Below are 27,654 nucleotides of genomic sequence, written 5' to 3'. Positions count from 1 at the left end.
CACTTGCCATAAAATTAAAACATGCCACCTGAAAATGTAACAGAGATTGCTCCCAATCCATCCCCCCTGTTGGGCTGGCAGCACACGCAGGCTTCCTGGCTTCTTGGCATCGTTGGAGCCTGTCAGGCAAATTTCTGTTACTGGGGCACTGGGGACTGGCCCAGGACTAACAAGTTCCCTGACCCTGGAGTATTTTGGGAAGCCTCACGTTTCTGGTTCACTGGTGGGGATTCAGAGAATTTGAAGGCTCTTGAAAACAATTGGAAACACTGAAACAGTGAGGTTTTGATGGTTGCAAAATGAAATTTTAGAATTTTCATTTCTTATCTAATTTTTTCCCCAAATTTATATAGGAAGAAAAATCAACATTTCCATTCTATGGCTCTCTTTAGTCTACACCATAATTGTTTCTCTATATGTTTTATATAGACAAGATAAACGTCTATCGTTATGCCTTTAACACCTAGAAGCAGTTGTTCAAGCCCAGGTATGAGAAGTTGTACATATAAAAAAAATCTGTCTTTCTGTGCTCTAGTCACTTCTGAAACAGGAGATAACCAGTCAGCGCATTAAGGCACCCAAAACCTGAGAGAGATTACCTTAGAAAAAAGTGTCTTAAGTCTCACCTTCATCAAACAATTTTTCACTTAATGCTACCTCTCTTCTGGGTCAATTATTGTGTGCAGATGGGTATGAACCTAATCTTCAGAAGTTTTCATGAAAAGACAACAAATCTTTAAAGTCTCCTCTTGCCTAGTGATCTCAATTTTAGGAATACCATGGATCTCACTATAGAAATTGCCCGATGAACTGCTATTGATTTTATAATGTCTGCGGCAGGGTGGCTAATCTTTAGCTACTTGGAAATCACTTGACTCAGTCCTCCAGGACTTTGGTAGCTCTTACTGTCTCCTTTGGTGGGATTTGCATGCCAGGATGTAGGGAACACTCTTATAACCTTGTATTATCTTTTTGCAGTGAGGATGAGCCAGACATCAGTGTGGAGGAAGATGCATGGTGCCTCTCACTCCTCTTCCTCATGCAAAGTGAGTTGCTTCTTCCTCCTGAAGCCAGTGTCACGGCAGAGACATTTCTCAGGCTTTGCCAAAGGTGTAGTACTGTTACTGTTTCCTCCAAATCACTGAGACATTAATTAACATATTGCCTTTCTGCTAGTGCTGCCATTATTTGTACAGAAACGAGTGTTGTATTCGAGCATCCGTAGTACCTATATGCCCACCCAAGACTCTGTGAGGACTCTCCCAATCCTCTTATATAATAAACAGGCAAATTCCAAGATAGCAACCCCAAGAAGCACTGAAAATAGTGCTCGGCTTTCTTCTCCCAGCTGTGTATTAGTAACCACTGCTGTGAGCAAGGCACATAACTCTGGCCTGCTTTGCTCTCAAAACATCGAGGCACACAACAGCAAAAGTCACACCAGGCAGCCGGATTCTTACAGACATCCTGATGTCCGTGTCTACCCAGCGGGAGCACTGCTCCTTCTTCAGCCATTACAGAAGCATGATAAGGCAATTTAAAGCAGATTTTCTTATAGGGATGAACTTATAGATTTTCTTATAGGGATGAACTAAGTTTGTATTAAGCACACCTTTGCTCTGTTTGCTGTGTCAGCAGTTTGTTGTGGTGATTATAATATTGTCCCCTTCACTTCCCTATTAAGCTGGTGTAACAGAGCCTTGATTATTGCAAGAAATGTCCTTTTGCTTGATGGTGTAATTAAGGCCAAGATTCATTGCTGGGTAGATTTGGCCTTTTCTGCCAGTGGGTGTGATTGGTACTGGTTGTGCTTTCCACTCCTTGTGATGTCCTGGTCCCATGAAAAGATACAGCCTGTAGCATTTAGAGAACCAAATTGGAACCTGCGTTTCCTATATGCGAAAAAAAAACCCAAACCACCCAGCTATTGCTTTTTCTTTGCAGGAGATAGGGGAATGGCCTTATAAACTGCACATCTTAACAGCCAGAAATCTCCTCTTTGCACACGTGCATCACGGAGGCAGAGAGCCTAGCTGGGGGTGAAGGGCCATTCCCTGCCTCGTTTTACACTCTAGATGTGTTTCTGCTGTGGTCAGCGTGGTTTACGTGAATCCCAAAAGGGGATCTCAACTCAGCCCCTGACCACGCAACAGCACCCTGTTCCCCAGCTCTTGTCCTGTGAATATTCAGATGCTGTGGCAGTAAATACGTTGTGAGTAATTCAGTAGATGGATGGTAAGGCAGTAACCAAATTGCTGCAGTAATATGTATACTATTTTCAAAGCATTCTGAATGGTCTATTAGAGGTAAAATTAGATTAGAGAGAGCAATTAAAAGGGTAAGAAAGAGTTCTACATTGTTGCTTTAAAACCGGAATTGACCACTTGAACAGTGTGTATCGGCCACATCTCTTGCCTTTTATTGAGCCTAGAGGAATCTAAAAAATATTTCATTAGCATTAAACCTGATAGATTCTTTCCATTAAACAAAGTGAAGCAAGTATAATGCAACACAGCTAGTAGCATTGTAGTGGTGTGAATGCTAAAATATATAAGGTGCTTCAGCTGGGGTCCCATTGTGCCCAGTATTCATATTTTGAAAAGGTTTGGAAGCTTCTCATTAAAGATAATGAGAGTTGCCAGGTGTCCAGCAGCTCATGAAATGAAGGACCGAGTCCAAATTATTTCAGTTATATCTTGCAAATGGATTTCTGTTGTCTTTTACACAGATTTCCAGTAAATAAACTAATACTTATTAACCAGACCTCTGATACTATGAGCCATGTGGCTGAATAAACGCAAAGATATTTTGAATAATACATTAAATATGACCATATTTACTATGAATACGCTATAATTTATATAGGGTAGAGTTAAGATCTTTTTAAGTTTACTGGATGAGAACTGCTTTTATCTCAGTATTAAAGGCTCTTAAACATAATTTCATCTGAACATTTAATCTAAATTAGCTGTCTTCTGAGGTGATTACATTGCTTAAATTTTTTTTCTTTCAACTGGACCATGCATTTCCCAGCAGCTTAGTTTGCTGATATTTGATTTGTGGTGATACAGATCATATACAAGCTGGCTTGTTGTTTTTAATGAACTGGATGTGTTGTATAATAGAATTGCTAGGTTTGTGTTAAATTACAGCTTTGGGACTCATTATTGTGAGATGTTATCTACTTTGAACTGGCTTATTTTATCACAAAGAACGAAATTGAATTTGCTTAAGATGGCAAATGCAGCAATGGATGGGTTGGTTGGTGAGTGTTTTGGGGCACCCTGTTGACCTGATATATATTTTATCTGACCTAATTCACATTCTGCCCAGAAGATGCATACACCCACACATATGTCAAAGCCCATATAAAAAATCCTAAAGCAAACAACAAGCACAACGTACTGTTGAATGGTTAAATGGTGTTCTTTAGCCATTGGTCTTTGACCATTTCAATTGTAAATTCATGAGATCCTTTCCTTAGGGCGTTTTGTTCCAATTTTCAGTAATGTGCATGCAGAAGCTAATGATGCATTTCTTCCTGCACATATTTAGCTTCTGCATGCAAATATTTCAGCACATACACTGAAGCAGTTATCAGACATTGAAGTTTAAGTGTGTGCAGCAGGATAAATTGTGTAAAAGCCAAAAAATTATGTTTCCTTTGATAATTGCAGGTTTGGACGATGGAGCCTCTGTGTGTCATTCTTGGCATTTCTTTTGCTTTGAAAAACATGTTGAGCTTTCAGCCTAATGTAATGATGATATATGGGAAAATTAAATAATTTTGCTTACTGAAATAATTTTAGCTGCTCTGTGGAACAATGTATAAAACCACTGCTGTGCATTGACAGAAACTATAGACACATGACAAACACTTCTTCTGCTCGAACAGTTTAAATCAATGAAAAAGGGGTTCATTTCAAAGGTGATTTTAAGAAAGTGCTGAAGGAACGTAAATTGCTTATAAACTGGTGTGATATATGCTTTCATTTGGCTTCTATTTAGCTGCCTGTTACAACAGTGCCAGCTTCTGTAAGTATGTTGGCCATATAATATGTTAATGTATAATAAGTATGTTAAATATGAAGAAACTCTGCAGTGATGTAAGTTAGGAAGAGAGTTGCTGAGATGGCTCTTTCTGCCTCTAGCAGAGTCTAAAGCCGTGTAAGGAGTGGTACCCGAAAGGGGAGGACAGTGTTCAGCAAAGCAGGGGGAAGCAGGCTTTCCCCTGTGATACAGCTTCCCACCTCCGGCTTGCACCAGCCTACATCAAGAGTGGTTCAGACGTGGAGCGTATTGCTCTAACGCTTCCCATAGGCAACACATTCACACTGTTAAGGGCAGGAACTCGGGCTCCTCTAGGAAGCCAGAGCAAAGGGAACCTGCACAGAGACAGTGCCAGGAGCTGAGAAGCCCAGAGCCAGCAGCTCTCACGAGCCAGGAGCAGAGTCTGTCTGCTGCTCGCTCTGGCTTTGGCCTGAGTCACAAGGCACAAAAACACCCCCAAGAAAGTCTTTGGGGCTCTTGCTGCGCTGCAGAGGCAGCTGTCCCCGGAGCTCGCGTGTGGGTATGAATCCGGCCGGGTGACCCCAGCCCTCCCAGTGCAGGCGGGTCACTTTGGCACCTCCACGTCCACTCCTGGCCTTCAGAGCCGGTGCCTCCCCCTGGTCCTTCAGCACACCGTACAGGACACCAGCACTTTGCAGTGATGCCCGTACTGGGAAGGAGCTGATGGTATTCCCTTGGCCCGCTCGATGCTGTCCATGCTCATCTATCCAGAGCGCATGTCCTGGCTTCTGGGAGCTCTGCCGTGGCAATTTCAATTTTTGTGTAGAGGTATTTGGATCACTACAGTTAAAGTCAGAGTTTTATGATAAATGAAGGTTCATTGATAGCTATGAGGACTCAGATGTAAAATATCACATTAAAGGTTGTTCTCTGCAATGCAGCAGAACTACCCTCCCTCCAAAATAAAGCGAATAAGCAACAATAAATATTTTTCTTTCAGAGTGGGCTTAGTAATTCATTTTAAATGGTTCTTCTAAACTCTGTGATCCAGCATCAGATGCCGTAGAGGGGGAAGAAATACTAGCTATTTGCTCTCTGTGTTAATATTTAGGGTGGATTGTAATGCTGAAGCTGATATTGAACTCTGTGCAGTTAATTTGCTTTTGTTGAAATAACCTTTAAATTATCCTTCCCTTAAACAGACTTTTTTTTTGCATACTGATGAGTACTCTGTCCCGTTCATATCCCATATGCTGTTTTATCTCCTTTCTCACTTCATCTTGGCCACCATCATTTAATATATAGGCTAGTATACACCATTTAACATGAATTTTTTCCTCACTGTGCTTTCCTGGCATAAGAAAGTTCAGTTTTTTGTATGGCCTTAGTTCTGGAGGCCTTGATTTACATTACATTAACAGCTTTATGGAGTTGCTTTATAGTTTGCTTTATTGCAGAAAAATAGAACAGTTTTACTGATAAAATTTACTGTTCATTTCTTCCCAATTGTTTTTGGCATATGTTCATGTTTTGGCTTTTACATCACTTTTACTAGTAATTACCTTGCTTCCATTATTTTTCTTTAATAGAGGATAAATGAGCATGTGGTATTTTTCTTTAGTAGAGTCTGAGAATATTTGAGATATCTCTTATGATGGGGAGAATACTGTAGGCATGATTAATAGCATCATCATTGTAACATAATTTAGTTAGAAGGACTTATACAACTGATAAAGTGTCATGCACTTCTACTAAACTGCAATCTAAGTGAACTGTATTTCAGGTTTTTACATCCTCATTTCTGTCTTCTGTAAAGATATTACTGTAAGATTCATACAAGCATCTTTATAGTCTCACACCATAAGCAGTGAAAGTTAAATCAGTTCTTCCTGCATGAAACATAGTTTCTATAAAAAATGAGTAATTATAATTCTGAAAAAGGAATAAATTAGTTCACTAAATACATTCATTGCAGACTGAAGCTGTGACTAGATGAGATCTTTTCCAGAATGAAAAGAAATTTAGTTTAAAATAAAGAAATCTGTCCTTGAAAGATGAGAGAGAAATTAAGTATTTACAGCAGAGAATGCCTCCGAAAACTTGCATTATAAGTAGTCCATGGACCTCACATATATAAATTAATCAGAGGAAATCAGTATATAAGTCAGAGACTAATAAAGGACCTTTTGTTGGTAATTAAAAACATCTCTGTCTTCTTGGCCAATTGACCAACTCACTCCTTGGGCCAGTTGAAATATTGCATTTTAATTTCACCTGTTTGTGTTTTTACATGAAATTATCAGTTTTGATGAACTATTTTCAAAACTTACATAAAAAGAAGATTTTTTCTTGGTTTTCACTGGTTATTATTTTTTCTGGTGGAGCATTTTGTTTAGCTAAACTTTCCATTTGAGCCTTGCATTTTGCAGGGATTTTCTATACTTAATTTCACCTTTCTTAATGGTTAAACCTACATAGCTGTTGAGCTCAGGCTGTCAGTCTAGCCTAAGCAGCTTGAGTATCCTCTAGCAATTGCTCTCCTGACCATACCCGGCAGGTGAGCATGCTGGCACGGGGCCCTGCCACGTACAGGGACATCGTCTCTTCCACCAGTAAAGGGAAGCAAGCTGCGTGCTTGAGTCCCTTTCCAACTCCCACCTTCAGGGGCTCAAGATGAGCCCGGTACCACTTTTCCCCATCTCCATCAGCTGGCACTTCTTATTTTCTTATCACCCCATTCTCTGTTACCAGTGTTGTCTAACTTACATCCTTTCCCCTTTTATGTTATCGGACTGCTGCTTTGCCCTGCCTGGTATAGAGTCTGCTTGTTAAGAGTAAAATCATGCGTCTTTGGAAATAACACCGTAATCCTAAGATTGCAGAGCACGTTTCCCAGTCAGAGCAGTGGATCACCTTTTAGGAGTCAGGAGTATCGTTTCCAATTCTTCACTCAGTTGGTCATCTGCATTATTTTCCCTTTCCTTTTCTGTTCATGGTCTGCTGTATTTGCAGACACTAAACATTTCAGATGGGGTTGTTTTGCCCAGCATGTAGCACGGTGGGGCCTCAGTCTTCATGACAGCCTTTATAGGCAACAAAAATAGAATAGTAAATAGAGTCTCCACTAAATTATTGATTCTCATTACGGATTCTCATCTTGGCACTCCAAGCAGGGTGCTTGTCCAGAAATATTTATTGTGCATATTAATCAGGGAAGGATGAACAAAAAAGAAAAATAAAAGATCCATCACTTCAGTACTTCTTTTTATCTTACCTTTTATCTGGTTTGGTTCAGCTGGATAAACTGACAGCTCCCTCGTTTCTGTATGCTGACCTCTAAACAGGGGTGCACATATCTGGCTCCGCACTTCAGCCGGCAGAGCTGCAGAGGGAGAAATAATGATGCTTCATCTGTTCTTGCTGCTGCTTGTACACCTTTGGCAGTTTCCTTGGCTTTATGCTGAGTCCTTGTACTCTTCTATTTCCTGTGTTACCAAGGTGGAGAGCAGAGTAAGTAGCTATTTGGTAAGTACCTAGTTTTGACTTAACACATTGATTCACAGAAGCAGCACCGTGTAGACCCAAATACTCATGTAGGATATTACCTAATCTTTTTTTATACAGAAGAAGCTCTGTAAAAGCTATGGTTCATACTATTTCATCAGCCTTCTCCTGAAAAATGGAATGGGCTTAAAATTAAGATCCCCTTACATAATGGAAGTCATAATGAAGGGTACGGCTCATAAATTTCAATTGTTAAATTGTCTCAGTGGGAAAGGTGACTTGACATTCCCGTATTTTAAGGATTTAAAATCCACATTCAACAATAATGGTAGAGAGTTTAATTATCAGGTTATATTAAGACTTGAATACGAGGGACATTTCAACTCTTCTTTATGTGAGCCATAAGTCTTTGACAGAAGATTTCTCTCACCTCCCGAGACCCAGATTCTAAATGTATTTTGTTGGGTGCCTGTTTGTAAAAGATACACCTTATGGATGCACTTAGCCTAAAAAAATCTGAGCTGAGGCACGTAAAAAAGACGACGAGAAACCCGGTTTAATAATTTTTTTAATGTTCGCATTTACACAAAATATTTTCTAGGAGCACATTACATGTAAAGCCTTTTGAGACTATTTAAGGAGGCCACTTAATGGCCATCAGGCAAAGTAACCGGTAGTGCTCCCGTCAGAGCAGGGGAACCTGCACCTTCCCACTCCAACATACAGCCACTCTTCGTGGTGTCTCGGAGCTCAGTATATTAGAGATGGCAACATCCATAAAGGAGCAAACGTTGCAGTTGCCTGTTATTCAACACAAAACCGTTGTGTTTTATATTTATCCGTGCTGTCTAAGATTGAAACTCCTACTATGGTAAAAAGTCCCTGTATGGCTCTTCCACTTTGGGGGATGGAGTCTTTGGTTTTCTCTAGGTTTGGAAAGCACCGATCACATCATGGGTGCTATTGTAATATAAATAAATAGTAATGACAATAATAATAGTGTAACATTGCAGAAAGTGATATTGTATTTGTAACCACTGCTGAAACAAAGGTAGTGAATGATGACCATGTTTAGCCAGACTGCTGATGCAGGAATACAGAAACTGGAAAGATATCAACCAGCCTGATTTAAGACTTGGAGAGAGTACAGAACTGCGAGATTGATAGCACAGAAAGGAATCTTTTGGTTGAGGTCCATGGCCTGCATCAGAGCTTTTGGGATTGATAGCACGCAGCACTATCAATCTCACAGCAGCAAATAGGACGACCATTCTCCATGAAGAATGGGCCATATTAAATACCCTGACATCCACTAGATTGAGAACTGAAGGAAGAGTACATGTTTGTAAAGATAATACAGTGCTGATTCTTCATGTAGTTTTGTTTTGCAGCAAAAAAGCCTCAGTGGCTATTCTAAGTTCAGCTCCTGGAAGCTGCAAGTCATGCTGGAAATAATAATAATAAGCATAAAAATGCACAGAAGGTAGGGAATATGTAAGGGAGAGTGACTACTTTAAAAAAAAAAATGTGCCAAAAATACAGCTTATTGTAAACAGAGCTTATTGTGATCTGTTTACTATTTTCCATTTGTGTTTCATTGGATATTTTGAATGTTACATTTTCATGCTGCATCTTCCATTCATAAACAGGTGGCAAAAACTCTGCTTTGTTGTATCTTGTGCTTCGATTCTCCTTGCGTTATGAAGCTTGTGAACCTGAAAGCTAAGTCCAATTTAGGTAGACATGTCTTGCTTCAGGTCTATGGAATTAACTGCATGAATGGGCTTGCATTTATTATTTAATATTTTTATTTAATACAGCCATATATTGTCCTTCAAGAATCCTATCCTATATAACATTATTCCATGAGCAAAGTATAATTTACTCACTCTAACATTTCAAGGGATGTGGAAATCACTTTTTTTGGTGTGTGGACACAGTTGCCTTAGCAAACATTGCTGCTTACAACACTACCAGATGCATTGCTAAATGAACATAACTACCTCATGTGTGAAATGATTTGGATGGTAGCAATCCACATGCAAAGCTATTAAAGGACACAACCTGAGCAGTAAAAACTGTTGTTGCCTTCCAACGGTAGAGAAATGCATGAATAGTAGAAGATCACTCCTGAAATTTGGAGGTTCCTGTAAATCCTTACAATTTATTAATGTGTTTAGTTGCTCAGCATAAAATTAAAGAAGAAGTATCAAACCTTTGTCAAACAAAATGTTTGTTCAGAAGTCTGTGAAAAACTGACTTTTACCTAAATTTCTCTTCTGTAGAGTCTGCAGGCAAATGGAAATGTTTATACTAAGCAAGGAGTAGCCAATTGCTCTTGCTGGAGGGAATTCCCAACTTTGAATAATGTCTTACTAGGTTTCAATGTTCAAGTGTGACATTATTTCTTTTTCCTTTTTATACTCAGGCTTTTTTACCTGTTTTTAGTAAGTAAAAAGTCTTAATTTAAAAGGCTACAGAATTACTTATATTATAGATGTGCTAGGCTTGACTTTGAATGGCATGACTCTTCTTTCAAACCCTTTTGGAAGATAAGAGGGACGTAAAACATGGTGCACCTCAGTCAGGGAAAGTTCTCGTTTCCAGTGATTCAGGGCAGGGCTAAAATGAGAGGATGGTAAGCTGTAAAGACCATATCTTTTATCTGAGAAATCAGTATTTCCTGCATGAGTGATAAGCATTCTAGGTAATGCTAAATAAATTGATTTATTGTTCAGGCTTACTGTATTATCTATACTGAGTTTTGGCAGGAAAAAGTATTTTAAAAAGTATTCAATTTTAAATGTGTGTTTCTGTGAACATTTGAATGAAAGTTATAGGCTTGCTTACTGTAATGTACTGACAAAACCACAAGTATAGTTAGATTTAATTTTAAGCATGCACATGCCTGTGAAATACTTGTGAGTGTCTCTCTCAGGAAGAGTGCCTGGGGATGACTAACTGCTGGTCTAGCAGTTCAATAAGAAAAATAAACTGTTGCTCTCCTGCTCATTAAGGACGACATAGAGGTAATTGTGTTTAGATTCTTAGAAGACTTTTGATAATAGCCCAAAAGGGATTTTGAAGTCAAAGGTGAAAACTAAAGTTAGCTGAAGTAGTTCTAGTGCTTGTGTGTCACAAATTCAGACTTCATAACAAATGTTTGAGCGAGACTTATGCTGAAACACAAATGTTACTTTAGTGTCAGATTGTGACAAATTGAAATAACAGACCTGTGCAGAGGAAGGCTGCAGTTGGCAGCAGCAGAATATGCCCCTTAATTATAAGCTGAATCTCCAAGTAGTAATGCTAACATCAACGGAGTGCATAAAGAAAAAAATCCCATGTGTACAGTATAGCTCGTTTGGGAAGACATCTGGATTATGGGACCAACCAATGACAAATGAAATTCAGTCCAGGTAAATGAATAAACAATAAAAACAAAAGCTATTCATAAACTAGAAAATGTGCTGATTTCTAGACAAATAAAGCAATCTGGGTATTTCTGCATTAAAATAATCCCTAAAGTATTCATCCCAATGTGTACTGGCAATGAAAAACAAATCGAGTAGTGGAGTGAATTGAATTACTAGTCCTATGCAGTATAAATCAAAAGGAGATCCAAGCATTTTTATTGCTCCATATGGTGGAGTTGGCCATTATCTAGAGTACTGTTTATAATACTACTCACACCAAAGTAGGAAAGTTATAATTGCTAGGGAAGGTGGATCACAAAACAACCCAGAACAAGAAAAGCATTAATCTAATCATTAACAGAGAAAAATAGAATGACCATTCAGGTTAACAACAGCAAAAGGGAAAAGAGTAAAGAAGAATTGAATTAATTCTAGGATCTTCTGGTTAGCAAAGGAAATTTGAGACTGAAAACAGATGAGGAAAATGGAAAACCAAGAGGATGTTTTGGCAAAATTCTGCGTTCAAACAAAATGCACATTTTGTTATTCCAGTATGCGGTAAGCCAAATGGGAGTGGCATTACCTGGAGTTCTCATGCATGCCCGAAACACATCAAAGTCGGGGATACTTATTGTATGAGGCTGTGAGCTGGATGCTAGGCAGCAACATATGAGTGTAGTGTTGACTTCAACATGAGTGTTATTAGAGAGCTGATACTCTTCAGATCTCAAACACCAACAGTGATACTGCAAGAGTTATGAATGAACGAAATTAGGACAGGGTAATTTGTGAAATTGACACTGATTATGTCTTTTATATAAAATTCTACTTCTGCCTCTGGGATTTCTTCATAGCGTTACCCAACTTTACACCATATGTTTGCACGGTCCTAGAAATTAGAGGTGGTTGAACGTGCTTCTACCAAGAATAGTGATGGGTGTTGAGATGGATCTGCTCCCTGCTCCAGCTTTCCTTGCTTATAATTCTGGAGGTCACTGGGCTGCTAATAGAAAAGAAGGCAACTTAGTAAATAGCTGAAAAGGCCAACACAGAAAGGGTTAAGGGCAAAGGAAGTCACCCTGCTAAATACCATCTGGTAGGGACAAACCTGGCTAGCTGCTGGAGAGGTTAGTTGCGTCTGTCAAGCCAGTTAGGCATCTTAGAGTGTGTAAACAGAAGGGTGGTTTAAAAAGAACTGGTGCTCCCTGGCAAAGTCAATTAGGTACATAGAGACCCTGCCAGTAGCACCATAAAGCCTTGTTATCCCACAGCAGTCTTGGTAGAAAGGTGCTCAGGCAGCTGGCCTGTGAGCGCGGGTGAAGCTAACAGGAATGGGGGTAAGGCTACAGCCGGACGGAAAAGGCCTTGTGCTCTGACTGTTCTGCAGGCTGCTTTGGCACGCCTGTCTCACAGGCACAGCCGTCGGCTTCGCGCTGGTGCCGCTGGTTGTGTAGTAAACAGCACAGGGTACTTTAAGACCCGTTCACCTTTCTACTTTTAAACTGGCAGGTGGCCTCTTCCTTAAAAAAATTTTCAGGCATCCACTGTTTTGTTTTTTTCTGTTTTAGCTTTGTGCCCGAGGGAGGGCTAGGTGATATAGTTTGCTGATGGTAACTTGCCTCAGGACTGCTGAGTTTGCCTTTTTGAAGTTATAACCTCAGATTTAAGAACTTGTGGACTAAAATAGCTCGTCAAAGTATGCAGATGGGAAAGAGATTACCCTCCCTTTCCACTACGTGGAATGAATTGAAATTTGTGGAGTCTCCAGTTATTGAGTTTTCTTTTTTATGGAAGCATTTGGCTTATATACGTCTGTTAGAACTAGAATGAATTTTAAACATGTTTCCACTGAGCATAATTAAACATATTAGAGCCTTGATGAATTGTATTGTCCTATGCCAAACTAAAGACTGCAAGGAATAAAAGGAATTAAAATGGATGTCAGAGTGAAACAAAGTTAACATTGAACACCTCCATTAAGATCAATAAAAAATTTGTTGTTTTTCGGTGTATTTAACAATGTTCTGGAGACGTAAAATGAAATGTCTCATTGTTAGTTAAAATTAAAACATTGAAATGCTGCTAGGAGATCACAGGCAATATAGGTACCTGAGAATATAACAACCTGATAATTAAACCTTTGTCTCAAGTGCAAAACCTCTTGCATACAATACGATACTGGAACTTGTGTAGGTGAAATGACAAATGGAAGCAGATATTTTAATTCCTTATTTTTAGACACTTTGCTAAAGAAACCAACATTAAAGCTCAATTCAGTGTACTGCTTTTTATTCCCCAAACTAATATCTGTTGTTTTTTGCATCAATAAACACATTAATCAAAAGGAGGAAAATAGAAAACATTATTCAATGATCCAATAAAATTCTATAGTATGAAGCTAGTAATGAATAAAAATTGATAGATGAATGAGAACAGCGATATCAGATAAAAAACATAGCCTTCCAATACACTGCTTATGGTGTTTGAACGAGTTTCAGAAGTTAAGTATGAAAAATTATTCTAACCTATCCTATTTTTAAGGGTCCTCTGAGCTCTTACCATATAAATTTATAGCATAGTACTTAATATTGAATGGTTCTATACTTTTTTCTGACATGAGGGGGAACCCCTAATTCAAACAACGCACCATACATCTGCGAGTAGTATGTGAATTTTTCCTCACCTTTGTTAAAGATTCTAGGGTTCCTTTTGCAGCACAACATAACCCAAATTATCATATTAAATGTTATTTCTCATTGTAAAGGTGTTACTGTCCTCTTCCACTTCTTCTCATGTACCTTGCTCACTTGATTTTGATGCCTATTCTCCTTATGTATTTTCATTCCACATAAACTCAGAAGTTATTAACAGGAGTTTTTGATTTTTGGGAGCAATTTGCCAAACTTTTTTGTTTGCCTAAACGGCTTCAAATTTTAATGAAAATGGAATTACAACAAGAAACCAGAATGCTTCTGATTTAAAACAAATACAATTAGTATCTGATTTGCACTTCTTTTTCAGAAAAAGATTGATGCTAACTGCATGTTGTCAAGCTGTGCAACAGGCTTGGCTGTTACTGTGCTAGAAGCGTGTGCTTCCTTAGGCTTGTATCTAGGTGGTTTTCTATGTGTCCACCTGTCTGCTATTAGACAATCATATTTTAGTCTGATCCTCTGGAAAAAAAAAGGCTGATGCAGTCATACAGTTTCAGTGCACACCTGCTAACATCTTTTGAACATGTTGTCCAACCAAATCTGACAAAGAAATCAGTGATTGCTCCTAGATGTTCTGTGAACGTAGGCGGCTAAGTAAAGAAAAGAGACCCGGTCATTCTGAAAAGGCATTTGCCTATAGGACATTGAAATGCTTACACAGGATCATATAACTGTCCAAGTTACAAGAAGACTTTCTGAGTAAATCCAAAAGAAAAACCCACATGTGGTCAGGCTTTCTTAGTTCTGATGACAATGATGCATTTTTGTACATAGAGTATTATATTGGCTTTTTTTTGGCATTTACATGCACATCTAAGAATATGCAATCTTTATATTCAGACAAACAAAAACGACATCGTGGTGTGCTAGGCAGGATAAAATCTGTCCTATAAGACACAGTCATAAACTAAAATTTATTTGCCATGTTCTGAGTTAAAATAACAAAAGAACCTTTTTTAAATCAAATCGTCTCACTTTGCTTTAAATTAAAGATACTGATCCAGTTCCTCCAGCTTCTGTAAAATCTGACACCCCCTCCCCTTTAAATAGATTATTTTAAATTATGACAAGTATTTGGTAAAGATGAATTTTTAGACTACTGGAGTGTTAGATCTTTTTGGTAGATTTTGTCACTAACACATGTTCTCCTAAAACTATACTAATCCTGAAAAGCTGATGCAATGAATTTACACTTCCTAGAAAAATCAAATGGAAAGTTTCTGTTTTCGGTGTAACTCCATTGACTTCCATGGATTTTCTGTTGATTTATGTGAGTATGAATGAAATCAGAGAGGACCCAATAGACTATGTTGTAGTTTACACAAAAAGGATTTATTGCAAGGACTCATCAAAAGAATTTTTCAGCATAATTTATAGAACTGTTTACTGACTATAGCTGACCTTCAGAATTGCTATTAAATAGTCACTCTAAGGACTGCTCTGTATATTTAACTAAAACCTCAGTTTAGAAAGGTTGCCAGTACATTTCTACTTAGTGTCTGTTTTCCTCCCAGTTTCAATGGAAGGCAAAAATTAATAGCTAGAAAATACACATCTTTTCCACTTAGAACTGACATCAAGAAGTCCCATCATTTTTGATGAATAGTCTTATTTCATGACTCTAAATGTCCACAAGAATCAACGTGCTGGACTAGGCAATATTTTCTTCTTTCCTGTTTCCATGATGTGTCCCCGTAATCACCATGTCTCTGAGAATTTGTCCTGACTACATTTATTGAAGTATATTAGATACTGTTAGTTTGTGTACCACTTGTGTGCCTGAGGTCCACACCTTCTTGTGTGTGCTGGAGTAGAATACCTTCCCTGCAATTTTGTTAGGAAAAAAGTTCCCTTTAACCATATTCTAGTCAGAATATGATACTGCCGTGCTTTTGTAAAGTAGAAACACCCTTTGAAAAAAACACCAGAATGTGTTAGTTAATCCTTTTCAATGATGTATTTTTACAGCCTAATCAAGATAAACCCCAGGAGGGAAAGAGAGGTTTGTGAGATGGATCTGTGCCCCGTGTGGTTTTTCAAATGGATTACAAGTCCATTTTATTAACAGAGTGCAGTGTAGTATGAAATAAACCTAAAAGCATATGGTTTTGCCCTGCCGGAGAGCCATAGGTTGAAGTTCTGCTGTGATTTTCCCAGTCCCAACCTCCCTCTGCCAGGAAGCTTCAACAGTGTTGGGCCAACAGCCGGACCTCACTGCTCATGTTGTTTTGAGGCTACAGCGGTGGCAGTGAGTTGGATGGGACAGTGGTGCCAAAGTGACTGAGCCACGCTGATTATCCACGGCTGGAGAGGGTGAGGGTGGGAGTGCTTCCCTGGAGGTGGCACATGGTTTTGGGTGGACTTGAGTCTTTGCAGACTGGTAGGGGAACATCCCCCACGCTGTGCTGTGAGAGGGCAGGATGCAAAGCGGTACGTATGGTCTGCGTGGCAAGAGCCCACCCCAGGCAGTGCGTGGGCACTGTGCCGTGCTGCTGGAGTCACCTTGCTTCCCAGCAAGGACAATCTGATCCTGCATCTGCTGCCAAAGGGTTGGCCAGGCATGGCCTTACATGCCTCTGGGCAAAGAGAAATGACATTGCCCATGTGCCGCTTCCACACTATGGCCAGCATATAGGTGCAGCGGAGGTGGTTGGTTTTTAGGCAGCATTTGCAGCTCCGGTGGCCATTTTCTGTCTCTGCTGGAAAAAAACAAGCTCACGTGGTTACTTGGTATTCTTCAAGTCCGCCTCTGTGATCACTGTGGATAGTCCTTGGGTGGGGTGTGCCAGTTATTTGTAAATCAAATTTTATTAGGGGAAAATGTTCATGCGCTTTCTTCCTCGTTAATAGAATGGCTTTCTCTCTTGAAGAAAAAAACAGAGTTTGATGTCAAGACCTGCAAGTGCATCTGCAAGCTAAAGGTAAGTTCTATTTGATCTGCCAGGGTCCTGGGACTATTTCTGGCTCTCAGCCTTTTTCTTGAGCCTCTGCTCTTTTCCCCACAGCTGCCAGGGCCATGAGGGATAGGTTTTGCTTTCTCTAAAGTGGAGTGCCGTAGCATGGCTCCCACAAAAGGCAGCCAACACCATCTTCTACCCAGACCAGGGGAATGCTGATGTGGATATCCATTCAAGCTGTTCAAAACGTTCTTAAACATGTTGCAAACCGAGCCCAAGATTTCCTCACATGCACCACATAAAATACCCCACGTAGTTCCCTGGATTTCTGTTGTATTTCTTAATACTTCCTCCAAGAGCTTCAAAAACGTTTTAAATTAAGTCAGTTGCAGCTGCTCTGTCAGGAATTCACTAAGCACTGCAGCCACTGAAGCAATTAAAAAAATTGCACAGAAGGTAATTAAAAGCCTTACTGGTTCTTGCTATTAGACTGACATTTTAAATGCCTCTAGATGTTTTATTGTGCCAATAACCTATTTCCCTAGTCTCAAAGAGAAATACAACTGACATCAGTAATTTACTAAAGTATTCTACAGGTATCATAACGTTCCAACTAGAAATCTATATTAAATCACTGTGGTTTTCTGTTCTGCGCAGTCCTTGCCGCACAGCTTAATGAAACAGTGGTTATTTGTTAATGGGTATTAGAGCTTAGTCTCTTATTCTCATTCCCTATAGTGAGCTGTGTAATATTTGTATTACTTGTACACAAAGAGATGCCTTCTGGTTATCATGAGCATGTGGGCTGGAGGGAGTCAGGCAGAGATTGTCCCTCTGTACCACAATAGAGCAGAAGTCCTGGTGTATTGTACAGGGCAATGCAAGTGGCCTTTCTCTGCCGTGATGAGCTTTACTAATGAGTAGGGCTGTAGAGTATGTGACTGGCTGCTGCCCACAAGGTCTGCAAGGACATAGCTGGGTTTCTCAGTGCATCTCTGTCCTCAAGTCCTGTGTTTGCAGACAGGCAATAGAAGGAGGTCCCTCCTGGAGACTTGAGTCAGTCCCCACAGCTAGAAAAGTTGTGGCTGCCTTGGTATATCCCTTCCCAAACTCCATGTGCGCCCAGAAAGGAAAGCTGGCAGGATGTTTGCTAGCTTTCAATTCAAGGTCCAAGCAGAGACTTTAAAAGGATGGAGGGAAAATATTTTGTTATAACACTTTCCCCCCTGATAGCCTCAAAATGTGAACGTGCTAATCCAATGACTTTCCAGTGTGCAAATGAACTACTATTATTCATCCCTGATAAGAAGTTATAGGAAAACCACATGACAGAGAGGAAGATAACTGGAGGTTGCTTCAAGTTTTTCCCCTTGATTTCTTTTGTAGATCCCACTGGAACATAAAATCAAACCAGATTTCAAGTATATTACGCTTAGCTGTACAGCATACAGAAGTAAGACTATACCAAACTGCATTGTGTTATAGATGGTATGATGTCTTAAAGTTTGACAGAAATTATTCTGATGCGTAAGCACAAGGAACAGCATTAATGCTGAGCTTTCAACTTTTATTCCATTTTTCCTCTCCTGGGTCACCTTAACACTATGTAAACAGGGGTATTTTGGAAGGGATTTCAGCAATAAACAAACCCACACATATTTCTGTGACCTGTGAGAAAGCCTACACGGGGTAGCTTACATTGACCTCTGTGGTGTCTTTTGAATCATATCCTGCTGATCAACGCTACATGTCTCTACAGTTTGCATCAACAAGAATGTAAAATGGCAAAACTCTCTTGGCACTAATCTCTGAAACCATGTCTAATTCTCTTTTTTAATGAGGCATTGAATTATTCCATACAGTGAGATGCCTGTCAGTTTGCAGCATAGCTCCGTGCACGCTGTTATGCCACCAGAGATAAACAATCAGTAGGATTTATCAGGCAGGCAATCAGTTAAACAAATCTGAGTAGAAAAAAAATTTGCACATGCACTGCTGAGGATGAAATAGATATTTTGATAAAGTTGCATAATGAAAATATGTGATGTGTGAATACAGTGACTGGCAGTAACTAATTAATAGAGAGTTAGCTTTTGCATAAATGATTTATTTTCAAGAGTTGCAATGGGAGGAAGATCTAGGGATCAGAACATGGAGATCCATGGTCAGTTCCCCCATTTTGCCACAGAGTTAGCCTTCAGTCGTTTAGTTTCTCCTCTGTGTAGCAGCTCCTCTCCTCCATTATAGAAACAAAAATAATGGTGCAAGGTACACCTCCTTAGGGCAAGGGTGGCCCTTCTTTTCAAGGGGAAAAGGCAGGGAGTAAGTTAAGTTATGTACTTTGGTGAGAAACATAGGGCAGGCAGCTATGGTGCTGGCCATCGTCAAGGCTGGACATCTGTGAGTGTGGCCAGGTGCAGATGTAAGCAAGAGTCAGCAGCCACATCATTGCGGTTATGTGACACTCATTAACTGGTTATGTAGCATATAAAATTTTCAGGGGGAAATGGTGTCCATGTAGCAAGCATTCTTAAAAGAAGACACACCACAAACCACAACCCAACTGTATCCTCCCGACCCCTGTCGCTTAGCCGTCCTACCATACTTGCCATCGTACCTGTGACCACCACAACAAAATAGTTAGTAGATGCTGACTCATTCCCCTAGGAAACGGTTCGAGTATTCCCAGTAATATCTGGATTGCTGTTTAATAATCTTTGTCATGATCTCACCCCATTAAGCCAGTAGTGATTCAAGCTCTTTGGTCACTCAAACCTGCTCTGTTGTTCATTAAGTCAATGGGTTTCTATTAAGTTTGAAGGGCATCAAATAATCAAATCAGGCATTTTATCATCTGGTTTTGCTGCATCTGGTTTTAGTGTCACTATTTAAGGCCAAGTGATGGATATATTGATTTCTGCATTTACCTACATCTTAGCCAACACATCATTTCCTTTGGATTTATTTATGCTCAAAGGAGTTCTCAGCTGCTTTACAGAATATTTTTTTTAAACTCATCTGTCACAAAAAATCTCACCAAATATCAAGATTTCATTAAAAAATTACCCTTGTCCTCTACTTGGGTTAGAGTGTATTGAGTGTCTTTTTAAAAAGACAGGGCTAGCAAAACCCTGTGAAACTGGACTCCCATGCTCTGTCATCTTTGTGTATAGGAAAAATCACCCTGAGAAACAGTGATTCCTTTTGAGCTTCATACCATGAAAGAGTAGCACATCTGAAGAAGTCACTGTCCAGCTGTTTGTAACGGCTCTTGTTGCCAGAAGTTATCTCCCCTTCAGCCTGCGGGCTGAGCTGCTTGTGGGATTTCTCCACATGAATCATTTAGCATGGGCAGCTTCAATAATAACAGGTTCTCATCAACCAGGTGGGGCAACACAGTTGGATCCAGCAGAGGACACGTGCCCACAGCGTAAGGGAGTATGGTTTTACAGGCAGCAGAATCCAAAGCTCTTGAAACAGGTTTCTCTGTCTAACCTGAAAGTCTGGTGTCAAGTCTGAAGCTCTACAGCTTAAAAAAGATTTTAATTAGGAAACATATAGATGGTTAAGTTTAACTGAGTAATAGTCTAAGAGTGTTTGGGTGGGAAACCTGGCTGTTTAGGCAGAATTGTAAAGTTGTGAGCTAATTCACTGACATGCAGTGTAATTTGTGATTAAGGTTATCTGCAATATCTAACCTTTTAGTATATGCCAGCTACATAATGACTGTCAGTTTTCTCTCCTCAGATATTACATTGCAGAAGGTTCTATCTGACCATAAGAATCTATTTAATAAGACTCTAATGGGAAATGACCAGTATCTGAGTATTACAGATCAAAAGTGACAATGCTAATTGACTGCAGAGGTATCTACATGAAGAGGGACCAGAAAAATCATTTAAGTCTAAATGAAATTGGACTGATTTGATATTTGAAAAAGCATTACATACCTCTTGTGTTTGGCAGTGTGAATTAATTGCTCCCTGTGTCAGGCAGAACTGGTTTCTATGTAGCAATAGGCTAAGATTGGTCGGGAGTGAAGAACATTAACTTGGGGGGTTTAGAAATACATATTAGTTTACTAAAATTAGAACTATATGGGAAGGTTTGTATCGTACATAATTTTTATGGTGAGGAATGAAATGATATTTTGTATATGCAGAAATCAAATTCTAAAAAACTTTTAATGATTTGATTGTGTGGGTTTGTGATCGCTAGTAAAACAAACGGGGAGCACAACTACATTTCTGCTCTGAAGATGCAAATTTAATTACCTTTTTTCTCTAGTTTTTCAGAAAGAATTTTGCAAATAAATAGAACAGGGAAATAGAAAATCACAGCTATATTTTATAAGGAGTAATTGGTAGGAATTATAACAATAGGAAAATAATCATACATGACATGTTTATCTCAAAAATGACTGAAAATCATTAGGTATCAGATAAATGCATGTGCTTAATTTCTATACAGTTTGCTGTGCACAAATCTTTACTTTCAGCCAAAGAGGTTGCAGTATAAATTAATTTCTCTGTGTGATTTTTTACACAGAGGTCTAAGAACACAGACACATAGCGTTGATTCCAAGTAACATGCTATGTGCGCAGAAAATGCAACATTTTCATAACTAGATGCATTAAAAGTTTTTGGAAAATAAACATTAGACATCCTTTAAAAGTCCCAAGATACTGAGAAAAATTCTCTTCTAGCATGGCTCTATGTGCTTCAAAATACTATGGGAAGATACAGAAAAGGCTTAGAGGTTCAGTACGTGCTGCCACTGTGCCCCCCCTGCTCCAAAATCTGATCAAGTTCACTTCAGGAAAAGAGAAATATCTGTGTATTACAGCAGCACATAAGCCACCTTGCTGTATTTTATTTTATTTTATTTTATTTTATTTTACTTTATTTTATTTTATATAAAAATGAGTGTTTCAGTTCTCTGTGTTTTTTTTTAAAACCTACATGAATGCAGGGAAAACTGCCAATGAATTCAGTACAGAATTCAGTGAGTTAATACAGAAAACAGTTATGTATGTGCTTAAATTCAGTATGTGAGCAATTCTGTTGAAGTTGGAGGAACATGTGGCATGGTTCAGACTAAATGGATCCATAAGTCTTTGCAAAATCATCTGCTTAGTGTCCCTGGTGGAAGATAAAAAAGGAAAGAAGCACGGTAATTTTACAGGAATATGCACTGAAATATGCCCTGATTTTCACTGACCCTGCTGTATCCCCAGCTCATACCTAGGAATGTATGCAATGTACTCTGTGGAACATTCTGCCAATGCTAGGAAGGAAATAAAGATGAGAAATAAAAAAAAAAATAATTCTAAGTTCTTTGAAATATTGTAATTGTGTTATTGTACAATTTTCAGATTAAGGTTCAGGTAACATTTTTAAGGTAATATTTTTTGTGTTCTGCTTATATAATGCATAGGATTAAAGGAAAATTAAGACTGTTCTTAGAGTTCAGAATACAGGTTACATTTGCTTTTATCCAAGAATTGATAGACCATTCATATAGCTACTGCAACGTAGAATAATAATCCACAATTACTTACACAGCATGGCATTGGGAAACATCTCAAAATAATCAGCATGAAAGTGAACCATAGAATGTGTTGAACTTAAATATATGGCCTAATTCTCCCTTTGTGTTCCCTTTTAGGCCAATATAGCTATTGCAATATAAATAAAACCACAAAAATAATTTCACTGATTTCAGTGGAGCTGGTCCTTAGATAAGTGAAAATGTTTGGACTTTCATTCTGTGGTCTTTACTTTGAAATAAAATGTACAGTGTTTTTCTTGCCTTTGATTTTTTATAATTAAAAATGAATCAGTACAGTGCTAAAGAAAAAAAGTTTGTGAATATTTATATAAATACCGTAACTTTGGTTAAATTTGATCATAATGGCCTTTGAGGTCTTTCTGTTCCACAAACTCAAAGCTTTTTGAAGCTGGTCTGCATAATTCAGTCAAATACAGATATCGTATAGCTTCATATTTATATTTGTTATTCAACATCCATATTTGAACTCCTATCTTTGCATTCAGCTCACTAGTAATTTGGCTTAGCACTCTTGAGGCTTAAATATCAAACCCCAGTGTCGGCCTTCTCATAAGTAATCTATAAACTGCCACTTGCTCGTTCTTGATATTGGGAGGAATATTTTTGAAACCTGGCTAGATTAACAAGTAATTGGATTGATTCATACATGTTCTGAAAAGGTCAAAATTGACCACGTTTTATTACAGAGTAACGTACTGATTGACTAGTGGCTAACTTGGCGAATAAAGTCATTTGGTTTTCTCTCTGCAAGTACTCTGTGGCTATCATACAGTTGCTTTACCCTGTCCTTTAATCCTGGCTTGCCTCTGAAGGGAACGGTAAATTCTGTTTCTTATGACATTTGATGGTGAGCAGGAGCATGCAGAGGTTCTGCAGGACAAAATTTGAGACCCTCATCTGTATGGTCTGCTTTATTGGGCCAACTTTAGGACCCAAACACAGGTTTATATCAAAACAAGCATTTCCTCTGCTGTACAAGCTCACCTGCTCTTTGCTGGGCTAGGTGCTGTGCTCCTTGCACAGCTGGACATCAGTTGGGAAAGTCTGCTCCTCTCTGTGCAAATTGCACCTAGACTGGATATTAGGAAATAGAATTTAGACTGGATATTAGGAAATTTTTCTTCACTGAAAGGGTTATCAAGCATTGGAAGGGGCTGCCCAGGGAAGTGGTTGAGTCCCCATCCCTGGAGGTATTTAAAAGCCGTTTGGATGAGGTGCTGAGGGACATGGTGTAGTGGTGGTCTTGGCAGTGTTAGGTTTACGGTTGGACTCGATGATCTTAAAGGTCTTTTCCAACCTATACGATTCTGTGATTCTGTCATAATCCCATAGCTGAATATCGGAGATGACCTCTTTCTCTTTCTCAGCTTAAAGCAGAGATAAGAGGTTGTTTCATGTCTTTTTATGCTTTTATGTTAGCAGAAGATATAATTGTAGACAGAAACAAGAATACATTAGCACAAGAGCGAGATCCATATGAAAGTGCAAGACACGGTTCCTCGAAATGATCTTTATTAAACATTGTAGAGATTTTAAAAATATGCCAGCAGAAGTCCTGAAATATTTTACTTTCAAGAGTTTTAGCCAGTTTTAAAAGTCATCTCTTAAACTAAATGTAAAGCAGAGATGATATTTTATATTTGTCCCTCATAACATAGTAGAGGGGCAAGGAGAGAATGAATATAAAGGTAAGAAAGGCTACTCGTTCTGAAGATCACCACTATGGAGAGGAATGTGTGTCTGCACAGATTTGCACGAATAGCTCCAGCAGACAGCATACAGATAAATCATTTTTAATACCGCAAGACACAACAAAAAACAGTTCTGCTATTTTTTTTTGTTTTTCTTCCTCAGTTTATATAGGAAAAATGCACATATCCATTAAAAAAATATGGTTTACTTTTTATTTTTTTAACATCGATATTGTGCCAGAATCATTTTTAACCTAACTGTAGAATCCATCACTGTCAATAGATATAAGAATGGCTTCAATTTTTTTTTTTCCTTCCAACAACTTACCATTTTGACATGTAAAGAAGAGTCATTTTGTAAAATTCTAAACTTTTACAAAGGTAAGAAATGGCAAAATAATAACAACATTTGTCTTCTGTCAAGAAATATTGACATGGTATTACTACAGCAAAATTGCTTTGTGTTGTGAAGTGTGTCTCATAGATAAATCAGATTTGAGACTTTTTTAAGCTAACTAAATTGTACTTTAGTACTGATATATATAAGAATATCAAGACACATGATACTGAATTTTTTTTTTTTTTTTTTTTACAAAAGTGGGATAAGAGCACTTCAGTTTGCAAAAAACATTTCGTGGTCTTTATCTGCCTTCACTATTTTACACTTCACTCTAATGTGATTCGATATGTCAATAAGCGGACAGTGCACGCTGCAGCCTCATATATAAACAACCAGAGGTGAGGTAATTTATATACAGATTTACGGAAAGATGCCTTTTCCTTGTCAGATTAAATAGATATCATTCCAGCATTTTAGGATAAGTACATTTATATTTCCACATAATTAAAATGTGGGTGAGACAAAGCCAAAATGGCTTTGTAAAATCTGTATAGGCATATGATGTTTATCAGACTCTGTGCTGAATACTTCTGCCTTAGTTGTACGGCTTGGTGAAGGACTTGCAGAAGATTTGGAAAGTGCTACTCCTCCTGGTCATGCTTTACTGAGAGTTGTTAAGCTGACATCTGGCTGAGCATCTTCTTGCTTCAGGGCATCCTCCATGCCATCGTAGGAGGTGCTAGGCCACTTTGCCAAATGCGTGGCTTGAACTGGTTTCTTCATGCCTTGCTCTGCAGAACACCAATGGCTTTCCCCCATGAACTTGAAAGGAACAGCAGCAAACAATTAGCACTTCTTCAATACTAGAAAATATCCATCTGCTCTTGGCACAACTGTTTGTCAACATATAAATAGCTACACTACCAGCAAATGGAGCAATTTTCTGCATCTGGCTCATGCTTCCTTTCCTCCCTATGCAAGTGGCATTTGCAGTTCAGTAGAAGGAATTAATATATTCACAAAAATGTCAGTTCTTGCCACATTACTTTAAAAGGAATAATTTCAGCATATAAACAGAAACATGGAGATTCCTTGAAATTTTTTTGTCTTGTTTTTTGGCGCTGGCGTACACTTGCATACTCAAAGAGGGGCAAAGAACATATCTGATGGGCTGTGTTTAATTTTGCATTGTGTAATTAGTTACCTGCTGGAGTTTCTCACAGCTTTTCCATTTGCTTGTATAGGGGCTAATCCTAACTAAGAAAGAAACGAGTCATTCTGTGACCAGTGGAACTTATGAAGCTTCGTTTCCTGCAGCTCCCTCCCATGTGGTTTCTCTAGTGTCTAATAGTTTGGTTGAGTTCACGCTGCAGGTTCTCCCACAGTACGATACCCAGATTAGTTCCCTTTCATTTGACTTTCAATTTTCACAGAACAAGTAGAAATTTACTTTAGATTTAACATACTGTGGAAATATGTTTCATTTCTTTTTAAAAAAATCCAATGAAAACATTAGTGCTTTAGAGCAGCCACAAAACTGCATTTTTCTTTTTCCCAATTAGCTGATGATCATAAACGCTGTCAGCTGTGTAATGGACACAGTGGCAGTGCTTACATAGCTGTAGTTGCCCTTGATCCCACTGTTGGGCTTTCTGAAGCTCTGCAGTGTCTTTGAGCATTTGGAAGAGACAAATAACTCATAGCTTCCTCAGATATCAACAGATGTTGAGTGAGAAAACTATTGCTTTTTCTAGGACAGCCTTTGCCATTTAGAAGACAGAAGATGATCTGTTTTCAATGTTTGCTATAGAGGATGCTCGGAATTCCAAGTCTTGAGATTTGGAAGCTGTAACACCTGTGACAGGTAAGGCAGGCATCAAACCTAGATCCTCTGTGGAGGAAAGTTTGGGTTGGCCCAAGTTCTGCCGGTGAAGACATGTGCTGACGGCTGTATTTCCATCTGGTATCTCCCCTTCCTTCCATAATTCTGTTTAATTGCATGAACATGCAAGTGACAACTATCTGAGTGTCTGTTGAATGCTGAATCGGTGAACCCTGCGGCTTATAATCTAATCAATATACAACATAGTAAATGACTGGTAAGTCTGGTTTGTAAGTTCAGTGTTTGTTACATTTTTGGACTCTTAGAAAGTTTGATCTGTGGGTTTTGATCCTCTGCAGCAGACTCGTGAGTCTGGTTTCAGTTAGCTTTGTTCAAATCCAGAGAAACTTCACGGCTTCCAGTTTTCCTGTGATCAGGAGGCATTTGGGGGAACAGGCAGAGCATGTAGCTTTGTTTTGACTGGTTTTTTAATGCACTTATTAAACATATCTGTACTAGTGATATATTGATGGAAAACTTTTACAGAAATAAAAGTGATAAGGCTCCAAGGGGTTCTCAGTCTCCAAGCCAGGTTGTACTGGAATTATCTCTTGAACAGTCAGGTGTTATTGCATAAATGCTGACAGATCCCAGGTGGCTGAGCTCTGATCTCATACCAATTTCATTCACTTTCAAACCCACTGGCTTCTATGGCTTCTCCACTTTAAATTGGCATTGCTTAGACATTCTCATCCTAAGAAATAAATGTTCATATAAAGCAATTTGGGAACTGAATGTTTTACAAGTTGCTTTCTCATGTGATGGTGGCAGAGATGTTTAGGATTCTGAGGAAAATGCCAGTATTGAACAGGATGGACATAGGCATATTCTCTTACAAATGGACCTTCTTGTCATTACTAGATCTTTGCAGATGCTTGTGTTTATTGTCAAACTCCTTCCTAATACAGGAAAGTAAATTTAATCTCCATGGGCTGGATACTTTCTTCTATAAACTGCAATCAAGGTAGGTTCCTGTTATTTGCAGGCACTATGCGCTGCTAACCTAGTCTCTTAAAATCAGCATTCCCCTTTGAAGAAATGAGCAGTGGAGAGAGTAAAAAAACCTGTTGATTGATCCTGCTGAGCTGGTCCTTCCAGACTGACTGGCTGAACACCAACCATGGGTGCCAGTCACCCCAAATCCCCAGGCTGGACACATAGGGATTGAGGATCATTTAAATGAATTAACTCTTTACTATTACCATTGAGGAGTAAAAACTATGACATGCTCTTTGCAACAGCCTGTCTGCATGCAAAGCTTTGTCTTGTTGCAAATCTGCTTCCAGGCTTGCTTGGTCCTCTTTAAATTTGTTGTTGTAGGAATTTGGTGCTTTTTTCCCAAGCTAAAGGTGACCAGCCACCGTGCAGGCATGGTGCTGGTGAGTGGGATTTAAGCTGCCTGCAGAGCTGTCCCTGACCTGCAGATGTCCTGCTGTTGCTGTGTTTCTGGGCCTCTGATGGAGAGGCTGCCTGCTTCATGAGTTGTGAGCTAACATGGAATTTGGGTGTACGTGCACAAGTGGCAAGACTGAGATTTCCAAATGAACTTCTGTATAGGTTGAGAGTGAGAGGATCCAGAGATAAAAGGCCAGGACTGCTATGCTTTTGCTCTCAAGGTTGGTAGTAA

General features: G+C 39.0%; 1 long non-coding RNA gene across 1 annotated transcript; it reads left to right on the top strand.

The window, feature by feature from the left end:
- The first annotated feature begins 1,071 nt into the window (after positions 1–1,071).
- Positions 1,072–24,461, top strand: LOC142414726 (uncharacterized). The gene is made up of 3 exons (XR_012777197.1): positions 1,072–1,110; positions 16,496–16,566; positions 24,404–24,461. It is a non-coding gene; the product is annotated as an uncharacterized LOC142414726 (long non-coding RNA).
- Positions 24,462–27,654: the final 3,193 nt, after the last annotated feature.

This window comes from Mycteria americana, chromosome 9 (assembly GCF_035582795.1).
Source record: "Mycteria americana isolate JAX WOST 10 ecotype Jacksonville Zoo and Gardens chromosome 9, USCA_MyAme_1.0, whole genome shotgun sequence".
Classification (NCBI taxonomy): Eukaryota; Metazoa; Chordata; class Aves; order Ciconiiformes; family Ciconiidae; genus Mycteria; species Mycteria americana.
This window is presented reverse-complemented; position numbering and strand designations above follow the sequence as displayed.